General features: G+C 42.3%; 1 pseudogene; it reads left to right on the forward strand.

The window, feature by feature from the left end:
- LOC115202571 (mitogen-activated protein kinase kinase kinase 1-like) overlaps positions 1-19,176 on the forward strand; it is a 58,869-nt pseudogene that overhangs the window by 14,233 nt on the left and 25,460 nt on the right.

The following is a 19,176-nucleotide window of genomic DNA, read 5'->3' on the forward strand; positions in this document are numbered from 1 at the left end:
AAAGTGTTACCAGAAAGGCCCCTGCTGGTGACTTCACCATCTCACAGCACTCTCAAGCAGCTCACCCCACTACCCATCCCCCACACCCGAAACCAGGAGTCAAGGGGTGATGAACTCTAGCTCTCTCTGGAACTTTCCTTAACCTGTTTTTGTTGGTTGACAAGATCACAGCTTGGGACTTTGCATTTTGTAACAAAGTATACACAGTGTCAATGACAATTTGATGGCCAGATATTATAATAAAGTTGCTGTTCATTAGTAGTAAAGGCCTACATTTAATGACAGGTATTTCTAGTAACACAGCATGTTTTCTGGATGAACACACAGTTCAAATGTTATAGGCCAATGCATGTTTTGCCATTTACCATATGCCTTCTGAAAGAGGTCATGCCTGCCTCGGAGCTGGCCTGTTGCCCGCATCAGCAAACCAATCCCCTGTGGAGGCAAATGTCCGCAAGCGAGACATCCACTCCCTTATGGGGCTTTTTGGACATCTAAAATGAACAGGATGAATGTATCAGACTACCACAAGAACAACTAGCAATACATGTCAAACCTAATGTAAACTAGGCTAAAATAGTAAGCCTATAAGAATCCATGGTATTATTGGAACATTTTCTGTATTCAAGCAAGTAGGCTAATCAAGCATCATGGCAAATTAGTCAACAGGCTATATCAACTAGGCAATATCATGGACTGACTGATTTTAATTCATAAACAAATACGTAAGTATATACAGTGCATTCAGAAAGTATTCATATCCCTTGACTTTTTCCACATTTTGTTACATTACAGACTTATTGAAAAATGGATTAAATAAAACATATCCTCATCAATCTACACACAATACCCCATAATGACAAAGAGAAAATACGTTTTTAGAAATTTTTGCAAAAATAAAAAACAATACAGAAATAGCTCAGGGGCATTCTGTTTCCATTGATCATCCTTGAAATGTTTCTACAACTTGATTGGAGTCCACCTGTGGTACATTCTATTGATTGGACATGATTTGCAAAGGCACACACCTGTCTATATAAGGTCCCACAAATGACAGTGCATGTCAGAGCAAAAACCAAGCAATGAGTTCGAAGAAATTGTCCGTAGAGCTCCGAGATAGGATTGTGTGGAAGCACAGATCTGGGGAAGGGTACCAAAAGAAATTCTGCAGTATTGAAGGTCCCCAAGAACACAGTGGCCTCCATCATTCTTAAAGGGAAAAAGTTTGGAACCACCAAGACTCTTCCTAGAGCTGGCCGCCTGGCCAAACTGAGCAATCGGGAGATTGGCCAGGGAGGTGACCAAGAACCCAATGGTCACTCTGACAGAGCTCCAGAGTTCCTCTGTGGAGATGGGAGAACCTTCCAGAAGGACAATCATCTCTGCAGCACTCCAACAATCAGGCCTTTGTGGTAGAGTACCCAGATGGAAGCCATTCCTCTGTAAAAGGCACATGACAGCCAGCTTAGAGTCTGCCAAAAAGGCACCTAAAGGATTCTCAGACCATGAGAAACAAGATTCTCTGGTCTGATGAAAGCAAGATTGAACTCTTTGGCCTGAATGCCAAACGTTACGTCTGGAGGAAACCTGGCACCATCCCTACGGTGAAACATGTTGGAGACAGCATCATGTTGTGGGGATGTTTTTCATCGGCAGGTACTGGGAGACTAGTCAGGATCAAGGGAAAGATGAACGGAGCAAAGTCCAGAGAGATCCTTGATGAAAACCTGCTCCAGAGCGCTCAGAATCACAGACTGGGACGAAGGTTCACCTTCCAATAGGATACCGACCCTAAGCACACAGCCAAGACAACGCAGTAGTGGCTTCGGGACAAGTCTCTGAATGTCCTTGAGTGGCCCAGCCAGAGCCCGGACTTGAACCCGATCGAACATCTCTGGACATACCTGAAAATAGCTGTGCAGCGATGCTCCCCATCCAGCCTGACAGAGCTTGAGAGGATCTGCAGAGAAGAATGGGACAAACTCCCCAAAAACAGGTGTGCCAAGCTTGTAGTGTCATACGTAAGAAGACTCAAGGCTGTAATCACTGCCAAAGGTGCTTCAACAAAGTATTGAGTAAAGGGCCTGAATACTTACATAAATGTGATATTGTAAGTGTATTTTTTTTAAATAAATTTGCACAAATTTCAAAAAAACTGTTTTTGCTTTGTCATTATGGGGTATTGTGTGTAGATTGATGAGGGAACAAAAACATTGAATCCATTTTAGAATAAGGCTGTAATGTAACAAAATGTGAAAAAAGTCAAGGTGTCTGAATACTTTCTGAATGCACTGTAGGGCATTTTACAGTAGCTATGGCTTGACAAGTTTACAACCTAGATATCAAAGCATTATTTACATTTATGTAATTTAGCAGAGCGACTTACAATTGTGAGTGCATACATTTTCATACTTTTTTTTCATGCTGGTTCCCTGTGGGAATCAACTCACAACCCTGGCATTGCAAATGCCATGCTCTACCTACTGAGCAGCACGGGATTATCCAATTTAGCAGGCATAATCACATAATAACTAGTCAAAACAAACGTTAATAGCTCCCCCCATTGAAAGTCAATGCTATTGTAACGTTACCAAATTATATGTGTGACCTGTTTACATAGATAGCAAAGCTGTTTACATAGATAGAAAACTTTAGCTAGATAGCTAATGAACTTAGCTAGTTGAATAGCATTTACTAAAATGGGCAATAACTTAACCATGGTAATGTTAGCAGATTGCGTTATATTTTACTTGGACAGTTCTCTTACCTATGAAAATGAGAGCTACTGTAAATGTACTATACTGTTACCATGCTAGCTAGCTAGCTTGCCAGGTAGCTAAGCTATGTAGCAGCTATTGATAGCCACAAGTTAGCGGTTACTATTTAAATTCTATTGTTGGAAAACAAGTTGGCTGTGGTTAATATCAGCATTGCAGTATAATTCATGTTTTTAATCTGATAGTCCAAGAGAAAGTTGGAGAAGGTTGGCTAGCTAGCTAGCTACAGTTCTGTCTCAATCGTGCACTGTCTGGACGTTGCTCTTTTTTTCCCAAGTGGTTGAATGAGTCATCCAATAGCCTCCATTGTTCAAAATATGGAGTGGTGTGAGGCTGTGTCCTTCTTCCAAAGAATGAGAAGCAATACATGATTGGCTTTTGAAACATGGACATGGAGATGGTGATTGGACATGGTTGACAGCCTAATATGAGTTAAAATAGCGCCACCTGCCGCCCCGGTCCCATTTTTACAGTCTTTGGTATGACTCGGCCGGGAATTGAACTCCCAGTCTCAGGGCGGACACTCTAACCACAAGGCCACTGAGTAGGTATAGCCTGGTATATCCTCGACCACCGAAACAAGGTCAAGACCTTTTAGACTGGAGTGCGTATCCTTTGACACATAGCCTTGACCTGGTCCATTAATCTAAATGTTCATTGCCAGACTCCTAAGGTTCTATTATATATTCTCTGGGCCTTTTAATAAACACCTCAAACTTTATTAGAAATGGTGTCCTGATTTGTAGTTTGTTATTCAGTATTTTGGGCTATTTGTAATGTTGGTAGCATTATGGAAATGCTAAACGTTTTTTTCAAGTAAGAATATATAGACTCATAACCGCTCTCCATTCTGGATTTCTTTCTTGAATCATACATTTGTATCTCACACAGTGCATTTATTGCAAAATATTGTACACTCTCTAGGGAATAGGGAGTCATTTGAGACACAACATTTTAAGTTGTCCTTCTCCTCTCTCCAGGTATCAGAAGCTGCTTCCCTTGCTGAGCTTCACGCTGCAGTCCACCGACAACTCCCACTCCATGGTGGGTAAGCTGTCTCGCCGCGTTTTCCTGAGCGCCGCACGCATGGTGGCCCGCGTGCCGCATGTCTTCATCAAACTCCTGGACATGCTTAGCATCATCAGCTCCATGCACTACGCCCGCATGCGCCGCCGCTTGCTCGCCATCGCCGAGGAGATGGACATCCTGGACGCCATCAACCTGGGCCTGGAGATCATGGACTACAGCACCAGTGAGGCACATGAACTGGTCAGCGCCGCCTTCCTGGAGCCCTCTGCATTTCAGAACTCGCCCAACATGACCGAGAGCAACACACCAACACATACGATTCAGCTAGCCAGTGGAAAGGGAGTGAGAGGTTGCTTTGGCAAGGTGGGAGCAAGTCCTGAGGATATAACTGAGAGGTTAGCGGCCATTTCAACTAGCACCTGGCATCCCGATATGGCAGCTTCCGCGTGCAGTGGGGCCCAGGTCGGGCACCCAAAGCTTCCTGTTCGGGCACGTAACTGCCCCCTCAGCCAGTTTCTGAACTCCTCTTCTTCCAGCCAAGCCCCTAGCCTCCCCTCACGCCCTGACAGCAATCCCAAACCCCGACCCCAGAGTTTCGTCCCCAGCAAGCTGGCATCTTCTGCCTTCTCCTACTCCCCTGGCGCCCAGCGCATGTTCCACCAGCAGAAGCCCTGTAGCAGCAAGGACCCTGAGAAGCAGCTCCCCTCCCCCTGCTTCACCCAGGCGCGACACGTCCCCTCCAGCCAGATCCACAGACCAAAGCCCTCCCGATCCACCACCCCCAAGTTGCCCAAGGTCCTCTGCACCCCATCCACACCAAGAGTCTCTAAGAGCAGCTTGAAGCTGGAACTCCAGGGGGAGTCAACCAGCCTTTCTACTAGCACCTCCGGAGGCGAAGGCCTCTCCACAGAGGGCCACATGGGGGGAGCCACCACCCTTATCACCAGCGAGGACAGCTGCTTCACCCCCGTGGAGGAGAAGTTCTGCGGCTTGAACGCCTCAGCCGAGCTCAATTCCTCCATGGAAGACCTCCTGGAAACCTCAATATCGGTAGCCGGCGATGCCACCACCATCACCTTCCAGTCGGAGGTGGCCGTGCTATCGCCAGAGCAAGTCAGGGACATGCCAGGGGGAGGGGGGGCTGTGGGGACGTACAGTGAGGATGTGATGCAGCACCAGAAGTGCAAGGAGAAGATGGAGGCGGAGGAGGAAGAGGCGCTGGCCGTGGTCATGGCCATGTCGGAGTCACAGGATGCGCTGCCCGTCATCCCCCAGCTACAGGTGGACAAGGACCAGGGCTGCATCATCGTCCAGGCAGATGTGAGTTAATTAAAACACCCTCAGGAACTTACATAAGACCAATTTCCCAGACACAGATTTAGTGTAAAACTGGACAAAAAAATACTTTGAACTGAGAATCTTCATTAAGCTTGCTTCTTAGTCCAGGTCTGGCAAATTAACCAATAAAGGTTTAGACTCAATAAAATGTTTACCTTAACAATACAAGGTCGAGTAGACATAATAACTGGCAGACAAGTAGAGAACATTGAACATTGTTACACCAAAGCTCATAGACTTCATCTGAATTATATCATACATATCAACCTGTTGACTGCTAAACCGTATTATAAACCGCTTAGTTTGGGTCCTGGATGCTGATTGGTTGAAACAGCATTTCCGCCTTGTGTATATCAGACAACATACCACGGGTATGACACAAAAATACTTGCTTACTGTTTTATTTAGGTTGGTAACCAGTTTATAATAGCAATAAGGCACCTCGGGTTGTGGTGTATGGCCAGTATACCACGGCTAAGAACAGCCCTTAGCTGTGTTATATTGGCCTTTTTGCTTAAATAAACCATGATTTACAAATAGTATCCCCAACCAGCTCTCCAGAAAAGCCCAAAAAGTCTAACATGTAGCATGTACAGGTAACTTCTAAAATAATGGAAACGCTTGAGTAAATGAGGGATACAAAGTATATTGAAAGCAGATGCTTTCACACAGGTGTGGTTCCTGAGTAAATTAAACAATTAACCTCTATGGGACCCCTTCCCGTTCTCATCCCGTTAACGGGATTGATTTTGACAACAGCCAGTGGAAAATCAGAGCGCCAAATTTAAAACAGCTAAAATCTCATAATTCTATTTTCTCAAACAATCAACTATTTTACACCATTTTAAAGATAAACTTCCCGTTAATCTAACCACATTGTCCGATTTCAAAAAGGCTTTACGGCGAAAGCATAAAATTAGATTATGTTAGGACATAAACTTCACAAGAAACACCACACAGCCATTTTCCAAGCAACTAGATGCATCACAAAAACCCAAAACACAGCTAAATGAAGCATTAACCTTTGATGATCTTCATCAGATGACACTCCTAGGACATTATGTTACACAATACATGTATGTGTTGCTCGATAATGTTCATATTTATATCCAAAAACAGCATTTTACATTGGCACGTAAGGTTGAGAAATGTTTTCCCTCCAAACCCCCCGATGAATCAGCACAATGAGCACACATAGTACTTAAATTCTCATCGGAAACATTGATCAATATAGAACTGTTATGCACAGAATTCTAGATACACTTCTCCTAAATGTAATCGCTTTGTCAGATTTCAAAAAAGGTTCACGGCGAAAGCACAATTTGCAATAATCTGAGTACAGCCCAGATGACACTAACAACTAGCAAACAGAAACCCGCCATCTTGGAGTCAATAAAACTAAGAAATTACATTATAAATATTTACTTACCTTTGATTATCTTCATCAGAAGGCACTCCCAGGAATCCCAGCGCCACAATAAATGTTCGATAAAGTTCCAAATAATCAATTTTGTTCGCGCGTTAGGTTCACTATCAAAATCCACTACGCGCGTGCTTACTTAGTCCAGACAAAAGTCAAAAAAGTTATACTACAGTTTGTAGAAACATGTCAAACGATGTATAGAATCAATCTTTAGGTTGTTTTTATCATATTCCTTGAATAAAATTCCAACCGGACCAATCCGTTCTCTTTAGGAGTGAATTTGAACTCAGTTCGCTCCCAAGTCATTGCGCGTGACTTGAGCCCATGCCTTATAATGGGACACCAGTTTACCACAGCTGGTATTCCCTTCAAATTCACCATAGAATCTTCAAACACCGTTCTAAAGACTGCTGACATCTAGTGGAAGCTTTAGGAAGTGCAAAAGGAACCCTAAGTCACTGTATACAGTCAAGGCAATCACTTGAAAGGACTACAAGCACCAGACTTCCCACTTCCTGCTTGACTTTTTCTCAGGTTTTTGCCTGCCATATGAGTTCTGTTATACTCACAGACACCATTCAAACAGTTTTAGAAACTACAGTGTTTTCTATACAAATAATATGCATATTCAAGTTTCTGGGACAGAGGAGTAACCTGTTTAAATTGGGTACGTTTTTCATCCGGCCGTGAAAATACTGCCCCCTAGCCCATCCCATCATGCTTACGGTCATATTTAAAAATGCTGGGCAGGCCATTATTTTGGCTACCATGGCTATGCCCCCATAGGATGACAATGGGCATGAGTGGTCATTGAATAGTTTGATTAGCATGAAAACGATATAAACCATAAGTCATGACTGAAAAATATTGGTTGGTTCCAAAATTAAAGGACCATTAATAACCTCTCTGGGACATGTGGGACGCTAGCTAAGATACACTTCTCCTTAACCTGTTATGGATAGGGGGCAGTATTTTCACGGCCGGATAAAAAACGTACCCGATTTAATCTGATTATTACTCCTGCCCAGAAACTAGAATATGCATATAATTATTAGCTTTGGATAGAAAACACGCCACAGTTTCTAAAACTGTTTGAATGGTGTCTGTGAGTATAACAGAACTCATTTGGCAGGCCAAAACCTGAGAAGATTCCTTAAAGGAAGTGCCCTCTCTGACCATTCCTTGGCCTTCTACACTCTCTTTATTGAAAACTGAGGATCTCTGCTGTAACGTGACACTTCCTACGGCTCCCATAGGCTCTCAGAAGGCGGCAAAATGGGGAATGATGCCTTTGCAGGCCCAGGCTGAAAAACAGTAGCGCATTTGGATAGTGGTCGATCTGAGAACAATGAGACTGAGGCGCGTGCACGAGCCGACACCGTGTTTTTCTTTTTTCGTCTTTGAACGAAAACGGTTTCCCGGTCTGAATATTATCGCTTTTTTACGAGAAAAATTGCATAAAAATTGATTTTAAACAGCGGTTGACATGCTTTGAAGTATGGTAATGGAATATTTAGATTTTTTTTGTCACGAAACGTGTCGGGCGCGTAACCCTTCGGATAGTGTCTTGAACGCACAACAAAACTCCGCTATTTGGATATAGCTATGGATTATTTGGAACCAAACCAACATTTGTTGTTGAAGTAGAAGTCCTGGGAGTGCATTCTGACGAAGAACAGCAAAGGTAATCCAATTTTTCTTATAGTAAATCTGACTTTGGTGAGGGCCAAACTTGGTGGGTGTCAAAATAGCTAGCCTGTGATGGCGAGCTATCTACTCAGAATATTGCAAAATGTGCTTTCACCGAAAAGCTATTTTAAAATCGGACATAGCGATTGCATAAAGGAGTTCTGTATCTATAATTCTTAAAATAATTGTTATGTTTTTTGTGAACGTTTATCGTGAGTAATTTAGTACATTCACCGGAAGTTTGCGGGGGGTATGCTAGTTCTGAACGTCACATGCTAATGTAAAAAGCTGGTTTTTGATATAAATATGAACTTGATTGAACAAAACATGCATGTATTGTATAACATAATGTCCTAGGAGTGTCATCTGATGAAGATCATCAAAGGTTAGTGCTGCATTTAGCTGTGGTTTTGTTTTTTGTGACATTATATGCTAGCTTGAAAAATGGGTGTCTGATTATTTCTGGCTGGGTACTCTGCTGACATAATCTAATGTTTTGCTTTCGCTGTAAAGCCTTTTTGAAATCGGACAGTGTGGTTAGATAAAGGAGAGTCTTGTCTTTAAAATGGTGTAAAATAGTCATATGTTTGAAAAAAGGAAGTTTTCGGATTTTCGAGGACTTTGTATTTCGCGCCACGCCCATCATTGGATATTGGAGCAGGTGTTCCTCTAGCGGAACGTCTAGATGTAAGAGGGTGCAACCGCTGTGTCAGATTTCAAAATAGCTTTACGGCGAAAGCACATTGTTCAATATTCTGAGTACAGAGCTCAACCATCATAGCAAGCTATACAGTTACCCGCCAAGTTCTGGAGTTAACATAACTCAGAAATAGGACTATTATAAATCTTCACTTACCTTTGCTGATCTTTGTCAGAATGCACTCCCAGGACTCCCACTTCCACAAGAAATGTACGTTTTGTTCGATAAACTCCATATTTATGTCCAAATACCTCAGTTTTGTTCGCGCGTTCAGATCACTGTTCCAAAGGCATATTGCGCGAACGCAAAACCCGAGATGAAAAGTCAAAAAGTTCCATTACCATTCGTAGAAACATGTCAAACAATGTTTACAATCCATCCTTAGGGTCTTTTTCATCATAAATATTCGATAATATTCCAACCGGACAATAGTGTATTCATTACAGAGGAAAAAGAAGGAACTGTGCGCCTGCGTGGGTGCGCCTGCGTGACTGCGCAGTAAACAACTCATTGATCTCAGGCTGGTCCACTGGTTGAATGGGCTCTTATTCTCTCCCCAGTAACAGTAGAAGCATGAAACAAGATTCTGAAGACTGTTTACATCTAGTGGAAGCCTTAGGAAGTGCAAAATGAACCCTAAGTCACTGTATACTGGATAGGGAATCACTTGAAAAACTACAAACCTCAGATTTCCACACTTCCTGGTTGGATTTTTCTCAGGTTTTTGCCTGCCATATGAGTTCTGTTATACTCACAGACATCATTCAAACAGTTTTAGAAACTTCAGAGTGTTTTCTATCAAAATCTACTAATAATATGCATATCCTACCTTCTGGGCCCGAGTAGCAGGCAGTTTAATTTGAGCGCGTCATTCATCTGAATTTCCGAATACTGCCCCCTGTCACTAAAAAGTTAAAATTGTGGTTGGTTACAAAATCGAAGGACCATTAAAATAGATAGAAAACTCAGGTGCTGGTTTCGAGGCCAGTAGTAACCACTGCTGTGGGAGGTTTGGACATATCGCCAGGAGCAGCGGTCAAACGTTATCCTGCTACTTGTGGGCCCTTGAAAGGCTCAACGAAATTGTGTGAGGGGTGGGAATGGGCGGATTTCTCAATTCCCTTCTCCGGCCGTTGTATTGGGCAGTTCAATGGTGAGAAATGTCTCAGTCCTCTGGAGCAAAAATGTTGTGCTATCCAGGAGCATGAGTACAGGACATCAATAAGCTGCTCCCAAACATTTTAAACCAGCATCAGGAAATTGAGTCTATCAATGTTCATGAGGGATTCAATGACATTATGAAGGGCAGCGCAGAACAGCTGAAAATTGATTTTAAAGAACTGATTTTAAAGAACTTGACACCAGCAAAAGTCCCATAATATCTGGCCCTCTGCCCTCCATAAATCATAGCAAGGAATGGTTCAGAAGAATTTTAGCCCTCCATAACTGGCTACGAGACTATTGCAGCTCTGGAACATTTATTGACAATGTTGATACCTATTGGAAACAAAGCTTGTATTATAAGGAGGATGGGATCCACCCAAATTATTTAGGTTCCTGGATCCTTTCACAGCATTATAAGGCTGCATTGAGACAATGACTTATCATTGACCCAAGCCCAGCTCAGTCAATACCTACCATTGTGTTGCTGAGTTGTCATAATGCTTCAGCAAATGTACATTATCCCAGGGGCGTTGGAAGACACAATGTAAGTAACATAATTTATGTCCCTTGTCCTGCCCTGAATGCCTCTGCTGATTGTATGCAGTAATCATGTTTGTTTTTTTCACCTTTATTTAACCAGGTAGGCAAGTTGAGAACAAGTTCTCATTTACAATTGCGACCTGTGCCTATGAACCATAGTTATACTGTTAGAACTGAGGTGGTGTGCCATAGCAGGAAGTCCACTGTGTGCATCTCACCCTGCACTAACATAAATAACCTGAGCATGTCTACCTCTGCTAAGCTTCCCAGTGTCATGATGTTGGCCTGTGGGTAAGGTTTATGACCCCCCCCCCCATAAATACCTTTCTCCCTTCCCTCTCTCTCTGACTACTGAAGGACTCTTGAATAGCCTTTGTTAAACATAGAGAGTCTGGGAACATCAAACAAGTGGGGGGAAAGGAACAATATTTCAGTAATAGAACCAGTTGTAAATATGCATTGGTACTTAATGAATATGATGTCAGTTCGGTTGTCATCTGAGACATTATGACGGATGACAGGATGACATAAACTGTATCTGGGAAAGTCTACAGATTATAGTTATCAGATTCACATGGAATTGTTGTGCAATTTCAATGCAATTTAAATGAAACTATTTGTGAAAAGATTAAATGTAATTTTAGCTTCCAAATGAGAGAATTGGGTTTTCATAAGGTTAGAGCTCTGTTCAATCAGTGGCCCGCCCCTGTGAAGAGACATTGGTTATAAACTATGAAACACACTCTTCTCTCCCTCCACTATATAAGCCCGTGACGAAAATGTAACTTTCTGTTCCGAGTATACGAGGCCTGCAGCCTCTGCGTTAAAAGGGCGAATAACTTTCTGTTCCGAGGATGAAAGGACGACGGTCCATACGTTAAAAAGGACTAACATGTCAACTACAGAACTAAGCCAACCTCAGCGTGAGCTTTGGTTGTGAATGGTATGAACTTTGAACTCTTATTCACTAAAGAAGTGAGACATCCTAGCCTTTGAGTTAGCAACAGCAGCTGTAAACGTGGGCTAGGAAAGGACGGTCGACGTATCCAGTCTAACACACAACGAAGATACTACAACGTATTCAATTTACCACCAGAGACATTCTTCCGAGGACAGCATGATCTCTGTTGGCCAACACGACCAGCATCTACGACCAACCTACCGAAGCGCAGCTCAGAGTAAATATGTATTGCATTTCCCGTTTCCAAATGGCCGGTAATTTAGAATGCCTAAGATACTGTATTTATGAAAGCTTAGCTTCTCCCTTTGTTCCTCAGTCTTTCCGCTCTTTCATTCAAGCCCAACCCCCTCTCTTTGTGTAACAAGCCATCATACAGGTTCCGTCCACCAGGGTCGTTTTCTGTATGACATCATTTGCATTCTGTGTATATGTAATTCTGTGTGATTAGTTAGGTATTTAGTAAATAAATAATTAAACCCAATTTTGTATTGCTGATTCAACTTGTTAGCCAGGGTTCGTGAAGATGACCAAGAATGTACAACTTTCAGATGAGACTGAAATAAGGTGACGATTAATATTGACTGCTATTGATGTAAAATATTACTAGGTCTTTCAGAGTTTATTTGGAAGATAACAACTCTATAAACACTCTTTTGTGGTGCCCCGACTTTCTAGTTAATTAAATTTACATGATTAGCTCAATCAGGTAATATTAATTACAGAGAAAGGATTTTATAGAATAACATGTCATATCACTTAATCCGGCATAGCCGAAGACACGACACCAGAAAAGCAATAAAAACAATCAAGCATCTCAGAAAAGTGCTAAAAATAACCCATGTTAACATATGTAGCTTAAGAAACAAGGTCAAATGAAATCAATAATTTGCTAGTAACAGATGACATTTGTATTCTGACAATCTCTGAAACTCACGTAGATAATACCTTTGACACATTGGTAGCAATACATGGTTATAAGATCTATAGAAAAGAAAGAAATACAAAAGGTGTAGGTGTGGCCATTCATATTCAGAACCACATTCCTGTAAAGATTAGAGAGGATTTCATGTTTAAAATAATGTTGAAGTAATATGGCTACAGGTTCATCTGCCTCACCTAAAGCTCATTCTGGTGGGAAGCTGCTATAGACCACCAAGTGCTAACTCAGTATTTGGATAACATGTGTGAAATGCTTGATAATGTATGTGATATCAACAGAGAGGTATATTTTCTGAGGGATTTAAATATTGACTGGCTTTCATCAGGCTGCCCATTCAAGCGAAAGCTTCAAACTGTAACCAGTGCCTGCAACCTGGTTCAGGTTCTCAGTCAACCTACCAGGGTAGTTACAAACAGCATAGGAATGAAATCATCAACATTGTTCACATCTTTACTAATGCTGCAGAAATTAGCTTCAAAGCAGTGTCCAAATCCATCGGATATAGTGATCACAATATAGTTGCCATATCTAGGAAAACCAAAGTTCCGAAGGCTGTGGCTAATATAGTGTATAGGATGTCATACAATACGTTTTGTAGTGATTCATATGTTGATGATGTAAAGAATATTTGTTGATTTGTGGTGTGTAATGAGAAGCAACCAGACACTGCACTTGACACATTTATGAAATTGCTTATCACAGTTACTAATAAGCACACACTCATTAAGAAAATGACTGTAAAAACTGTTAAATCCCCGTGGATTGATGAGAAATTGAAAAATGTTATGGTTGAGAGAGATGAGGCAAAAGAAATGGCAAATAAGTCTGGCTTCACAACAGATTTATATTTGTATTTATTATGGATCCCCATTAGATGCTGCCAAGGCAGCGTCTACTCTTCCTGGAGTCTGGAAAAATTAAGGCAGTTATACAATTTTAAAAACATTACAATACATTAATTACAGAATTCACAACACATTAAGTGTGTGCCCTCTGGCCCATACTCCACTACCACATATCTACAGCACAAAATCCATGTGTAAGTGTGTGTATAGTACGTATGTTATCATGTGTATGTATGCATGTGTCTGTGCCTATGTTTGTGTTACTTCACAGTCCCAGCTGTTCCATAAGGTGTATTTGTACCTGCTTTTTAAATCTGATTCTGCTGCTTGCATCGGTTACCTGATGTGGAATAGAATTCCATGTAGTCATGGCTCTATGTAGTACTGTGCACCTCCCATAGTCTGTTCTGGACTTGGGGACTGTGAAGAGACCTCTTGTGGCATGTCTTGTGGGGTATGCATGGTTGTCCGAGCTGTGTGCTAGTATTTTAAACAGACAGCTCGGTACCTTCAGCTTGTCAACACCTCTTACAAAAACAAGTAATGAGGAAGTCAATCTCTCTTCCACTTTGAGCCATGAGAGATTGCGCTCTCTGTATACTTTTAAGGGCCAGCAATGCTGCCCTGTTCTGAGCCAACTGCAATTTTCCCAAGTCACTCTTTGTGGCACCTAACCACACGACTGAACAGTAGTCCAGGTGTGACAAAACCAGGACCTGTAGGACCTGCCTTGTTAATAGTGTTGTTAAGAAGGCAGAGCAGCGCTTTATTATGGACAGACTTCTCCCCATCTTAGCTACTGTTGTATCAATATGTTTTGACCATGACAGTTTACAATCCAGGTTTACTCCATGCAGTTTAGTCACCTCAACTTGCTCAATTTCCACATTATTCATTACGAGATTTAGTTGTGGTTTAGGGTTTAGTGAATGATTTGTCCCAAATACAATGCTTTTAGTTTTAGTAATATTTAGAACTAACTTATTCCTTGCCACCCACTCTGAAACTAACTGTAACTCTTTAAGTGTTGCAGTCATTTCGCTGTAGTACCTGGCGTGTATAGTGTTGAGTCATCCGCATACACAGACACCCTGGCTTTACTCAAAACCAGTGGCATGTTGTTAGTAAAGATTGAAAAAATCAAGGGGCCTAAACAGCTACCCTGTGGAATTCCTGCTTCTACCTGGATTATGTTTGAGAGGCTTCCATTTTGCCTTTACCTCGCTTATCTCACATCATTTGCTCACATTGTATATAGTCTTATTTTTTCTACTGTATCATTGATTGTATGTTGTTTTACTCCATGTGTAACTCTGTGTTTTTGTATGTTGTCGAACTGCTTTGCTTTATCTTGGCCAGGTCACAATTGTAAATGAGAACTTGCTCTCAACTTGCCTACCTGGTTAAATAAAGGTTAAATAAATAAATAAAGATCACCCTCTGTGTTCTGTTAGATAAGTAACTCTTTATCCACATTATAGCAGGGGGTGTAAAGCCATAACACATATGTTTTTACAGCGGCAGACGATGATGATCCATAAAGTCGAAAGCTTCACTGAAGACTAACAAGACAGCCCCACAATCATTTCATCATCAATTTCTCTCAGCCAATCATCATTAATTTGTGTAAGTGCTGTGCTTTTTGAGTGTCTTTCCCTATATGCGTGCTGAAGGTCTTGTCAATTTATTTACTGTGAAATAGCATTGTATCTGGTCAAACACAATTTTTTCCAGAAGTTTACTAAGGGTTGGTAACAGACTAATTGGTCGGCTATTTGAGCCCGTAAAGGGGGCTTTACTATTATTGGGTAGAGGAATGACTTTAGCTTCCCTCCAGGCCTGAGGACACACACTTTCTAGTAGGCTTAAACATGGGGCCTGAGTAACTGCCTTAATTTTGCTGGACCACAGGAATGGGGATCCATAATAAATACAAAATACAAATCCTTCAGCAATGTCCGTCCAGAACAAGGAGACCAATTTAAGCAGGTTTAATGATGATCCACTCACACAAACACACATCCAAGACCACTCTGAGTCTGACTTGTGACTGACAATGATTGTGGTTCTGAAAAGAAAGAATAAATCAACTTCAATTGTAGCACTGATATGCATGACATGAAAGTACAAGCTAGCATATAACATTGTAATAAGGCCTTGCATAAATGAACTAGTAACAGGCTCCATAAGCTAGAGCTCTTGTACATAAACAAATATACGGTGCCTTTGATATAACTCGCTTCGTTCCCTACCGTTAAGGCGCGCATGCAGGGCTGTAGCCATAGGCAACCACCCCCAAAATTCCCAATGCAACCAACAATATTTTACTTTATACAGTGCATTTGGAATGTATTCAGACCCCTAGACTTTTTCCACATTTTGTTACGTTACAGCCTTATTCTAAAATAAAGGACAACCATCTCTGCAGCACTCCACCAATCAGGTCTTTATGGTAGAGTGGCCAGACGGAAGCCACACCTCAGTAAAAAGCACATGACAGCCCACTTGGAGTTTGCCAAAAGGCACCTAAAGACTCACACCATGAGAAACAAGATTCTCTGGTCTGATGAACCCAAGATTGAACACTTTGGCCTGAATGCCAAGCTTCACGTCTGGAGGAAACCTGGCACCATCCCTACAGTGAAGCATGGTGGTGGCAGCATCATGCTGTTGAGAGGTTTTTCAGCGGCAGGGACTGGGAGACTTGTCAGGATTGAGGGAAAGATGAACTGAGAAAAGTACAGAGATATCCTTGATGAAAACTTGCTCCAGAGCGCTCAGATCCTCACACTGTGGGAATGTTCACCTTCCAACCAGACAACGACCCTAAGCACACAGCCAAGACAACGCAGGAGTGGCTTCGGGACAAGTCTCAATGTCCTTGAGTGGCCCAGCCAGAGCCAGGACTTGAACCCGATCGAGCATCTCAGGAGAGACCTGAAAATAGCTGTGCAGCTACGCTCCCCATCCAACCTGACAGAGCTTGAGAGGATCTGCAGAGAAGAATGGGAGAAACTCCCCCAAAACAGGTGTGCCAAGCTTGTAGTGTTATACCCAAAAAGACTCAAGTCTGTAATTGCTGCCAAAGATGCTTCAACAAAGTACTGAGTAAAGGGTCTGAATACTTACATAAATGTAAGTATTCAGTATTGTGTGTAGATTGATGAGGATTTTTTTTCTCATCAGTTTTAAAATAAGGTTTCAACGTAACAAAAGGTGGAAAAAGTCAAGGTGTCTGAATACTTTCCCAAGGCACTGTATAGCAAGTACAGCAATGTAGAAATGTCTACGAATATAACCCAGATTATAAACTGGGTGGTTCGAGCCCTGAATGTTGACTGGCATTGGTAATCAGTATTTAATAGCAATAAGGCACCTCAGGGGTTTGTGCCATATGGCCAATATACCACAGCTAAAGGTGTTGCATCTTGCCTAAGAATAGCCCTTAGCCATGGTATATTGGCCATATACCACACCCACCCCAGCATGCCTTATTGCTTAAATATAGCATGAGCGATATACACAAATAATCTAGCATAGCACCATGCATGAGAAATGCTAACAAATGGCTAAATGCTAATAAGCGTGCTAAATCCTAATACATTCTGAATTCAATTGTTAATGCTAGAGCTAACGCTAGCGAGACCGCGAGCTAGCTAACACCCTCAATACAAATGGCAGTTATAACAATAGTTCATATTGAGCTCTGAAAACAACAAGACATAAACATCTTAAGGCACTTTTAGATGCACACACAATAAAATATCAGACAGCAAAAGTATTTTAACCATAGGAGAAAGACTAGTAGGATGGAAAACATGAAATGCTGTCAGTATGGTGAAAGTAAGTTTCTGACTGAAGCACTTTTCTGAAATCTGCCCTGCTCGTGCTATACTGAACGTCCCAGGAATACTAACTGCTGATAGGCTAACATAATGCTGTCTGGCATGACCTTGACAAATAAGAACTAAAGAAGTTTGGGTCTTGTGAATAGGAGGCTGAACTGTCTATGTAGAAAGCACTAAATAGCTGACTGAAGCTGGCTGTTTTTACAATGGCCATCTCAGTCACCAGATCTCAACCTAATTGGACACTTATGGGAGATTCTGGAACAGCGCCTCCGACAACGTTTTCCACCACCATCAATAAAACACCAAATCATGGAATTTCTTGTGGAAGAATGGTGTTGCATCCCTCCAATAGAGTTCCAGACACTTGTAGAATCTATGTCGAGGTGCATTGAAGCTGTTCTGGCTTGTGGTGGCCCAACGTCCTATTAAGACAGTTTATGTTGGTGTTTCTTTATTTTGGCAGTTAATTGTATGTGTATAGGCAATATCAAATCAAATATATTTATATAGCCCTTCTTACATCAGCTGATATCTCAAAGTGCTGTACAGAAACCCAGCCTAAAACCCCAAACAGCAAGCAATGCAAGTGTAGAAGCACGGTGGCTAGGAAAAACTCCCTAGAAAGGCCAAAACCTAGGAAGAAACCTAGAGAGGAACCAGGCTTTGAGGGGTGGCCAGTCCTCTTCTGGCTGTGCCGGGTGGAGATTATAACAGCACATGGCCTAGATGTTCAAATGTTCATAAATGACCAGCATGGTCAAATAATAATAATCATAGTAGTTGTCGAGGGTGCAACAAGTCAGTAACACAAGAGTAAGTGTCAGTTGGCTTTTTCATAGCCGATCTTTGAGAGTATCTCTACCGCTCCTGCTGTCTTTAGAGAGTTGAAAACTGCAGGTCTGGGACAGGTAGCAGGTCCGGTGAACATGTCAGGGTTCCAGCAGGTCTGGGACAGCAGGTCTGGGACAGGTAGCACGTCCGGTGAACAGGTCAGGGTTCCATAGCTGCAGGCAGAACAGTTGGAACTGGAGCAGCAGCACGGCCAGGTGAACTGGGGACAGCAAGGAGTCATCAAGCCAGGTAGTCCTGAGGCATGGTCCTAGGGCTCAGGTCCTCCGAGAGAGAGAAAGAAAGAAAGAAAGAAAGAAAGAAAGAGAAAGAGAGAATTAGAAAGAGCATATTTAAATTCACACAGGACACCGGAAAAGACAAGAGAAATACTCCAGATGTGACAGACTGACCCTAGCCCCCCGACACACAAACTACTGCAGCATAAATACTGGAGGCTGAGACAGGAGGGGTCAGGAGACACTGTGGCCCCATCCGATGAAACCCACGGACAGGGCCAAACAGGTAGGATATGACCCCACCCACTTTACCAAAGCACAGCCTCCACACCACTGGAGGGATATCTCCAAGCCAGTGACTCAGCCCCGTAATAGGGGTAGAGGCAGAGAATCCCAGTGGAAAGAGGGGAAACCGGCCAGGCAGAGACAGCAAGGGCGGTTCGTTGCTCCAGCCTTTCCGTTCACCTTCACACCCCTGGGCCAGACTACACTTAATCATAGGACCTACTGAAGAGGTGTCTTCAGTAAAGACTTAAAGCTTGAGACTGAGTCTGCGTTTCTCACATGGGTAGGCAGACTATTCCATAAAAATTGAGCTCTATAGGAGAAAGCCCTGCCTCCAGCTGTTTGCTTAGAAATTCTAGGAACAATTAGGAGGCCCGCGTCTTGTGACCGTAGCGTATGTGTAGGTATGTACGGCAGGACCAAATCGGAAAGATAGGTAGGAGCAAGCCCATGTAATGCTTTGTAGGTTAGCAGTAAAACTTTGAAATCAGCCCTTGCCTTAACAGGAAGCCAGTGTAGGGAGGCTAGCACTGGAGTAATATGATCACATTTTTTGGTTCTAGTCAG

Source organism: Salmo trutta, chromosome 12 (genome assembly GCF_901001165.1).
Source record: "Salmo trutta chromosome 12, fSalTru1.1, whole genome shotgun sequence".
Classification (NCBI taxonomy): Eukaryota; Metazoa; Chordata; class Actinopteri; order Salmoniformes; family Salmonidae; genus Salmo; species Salmo trutta.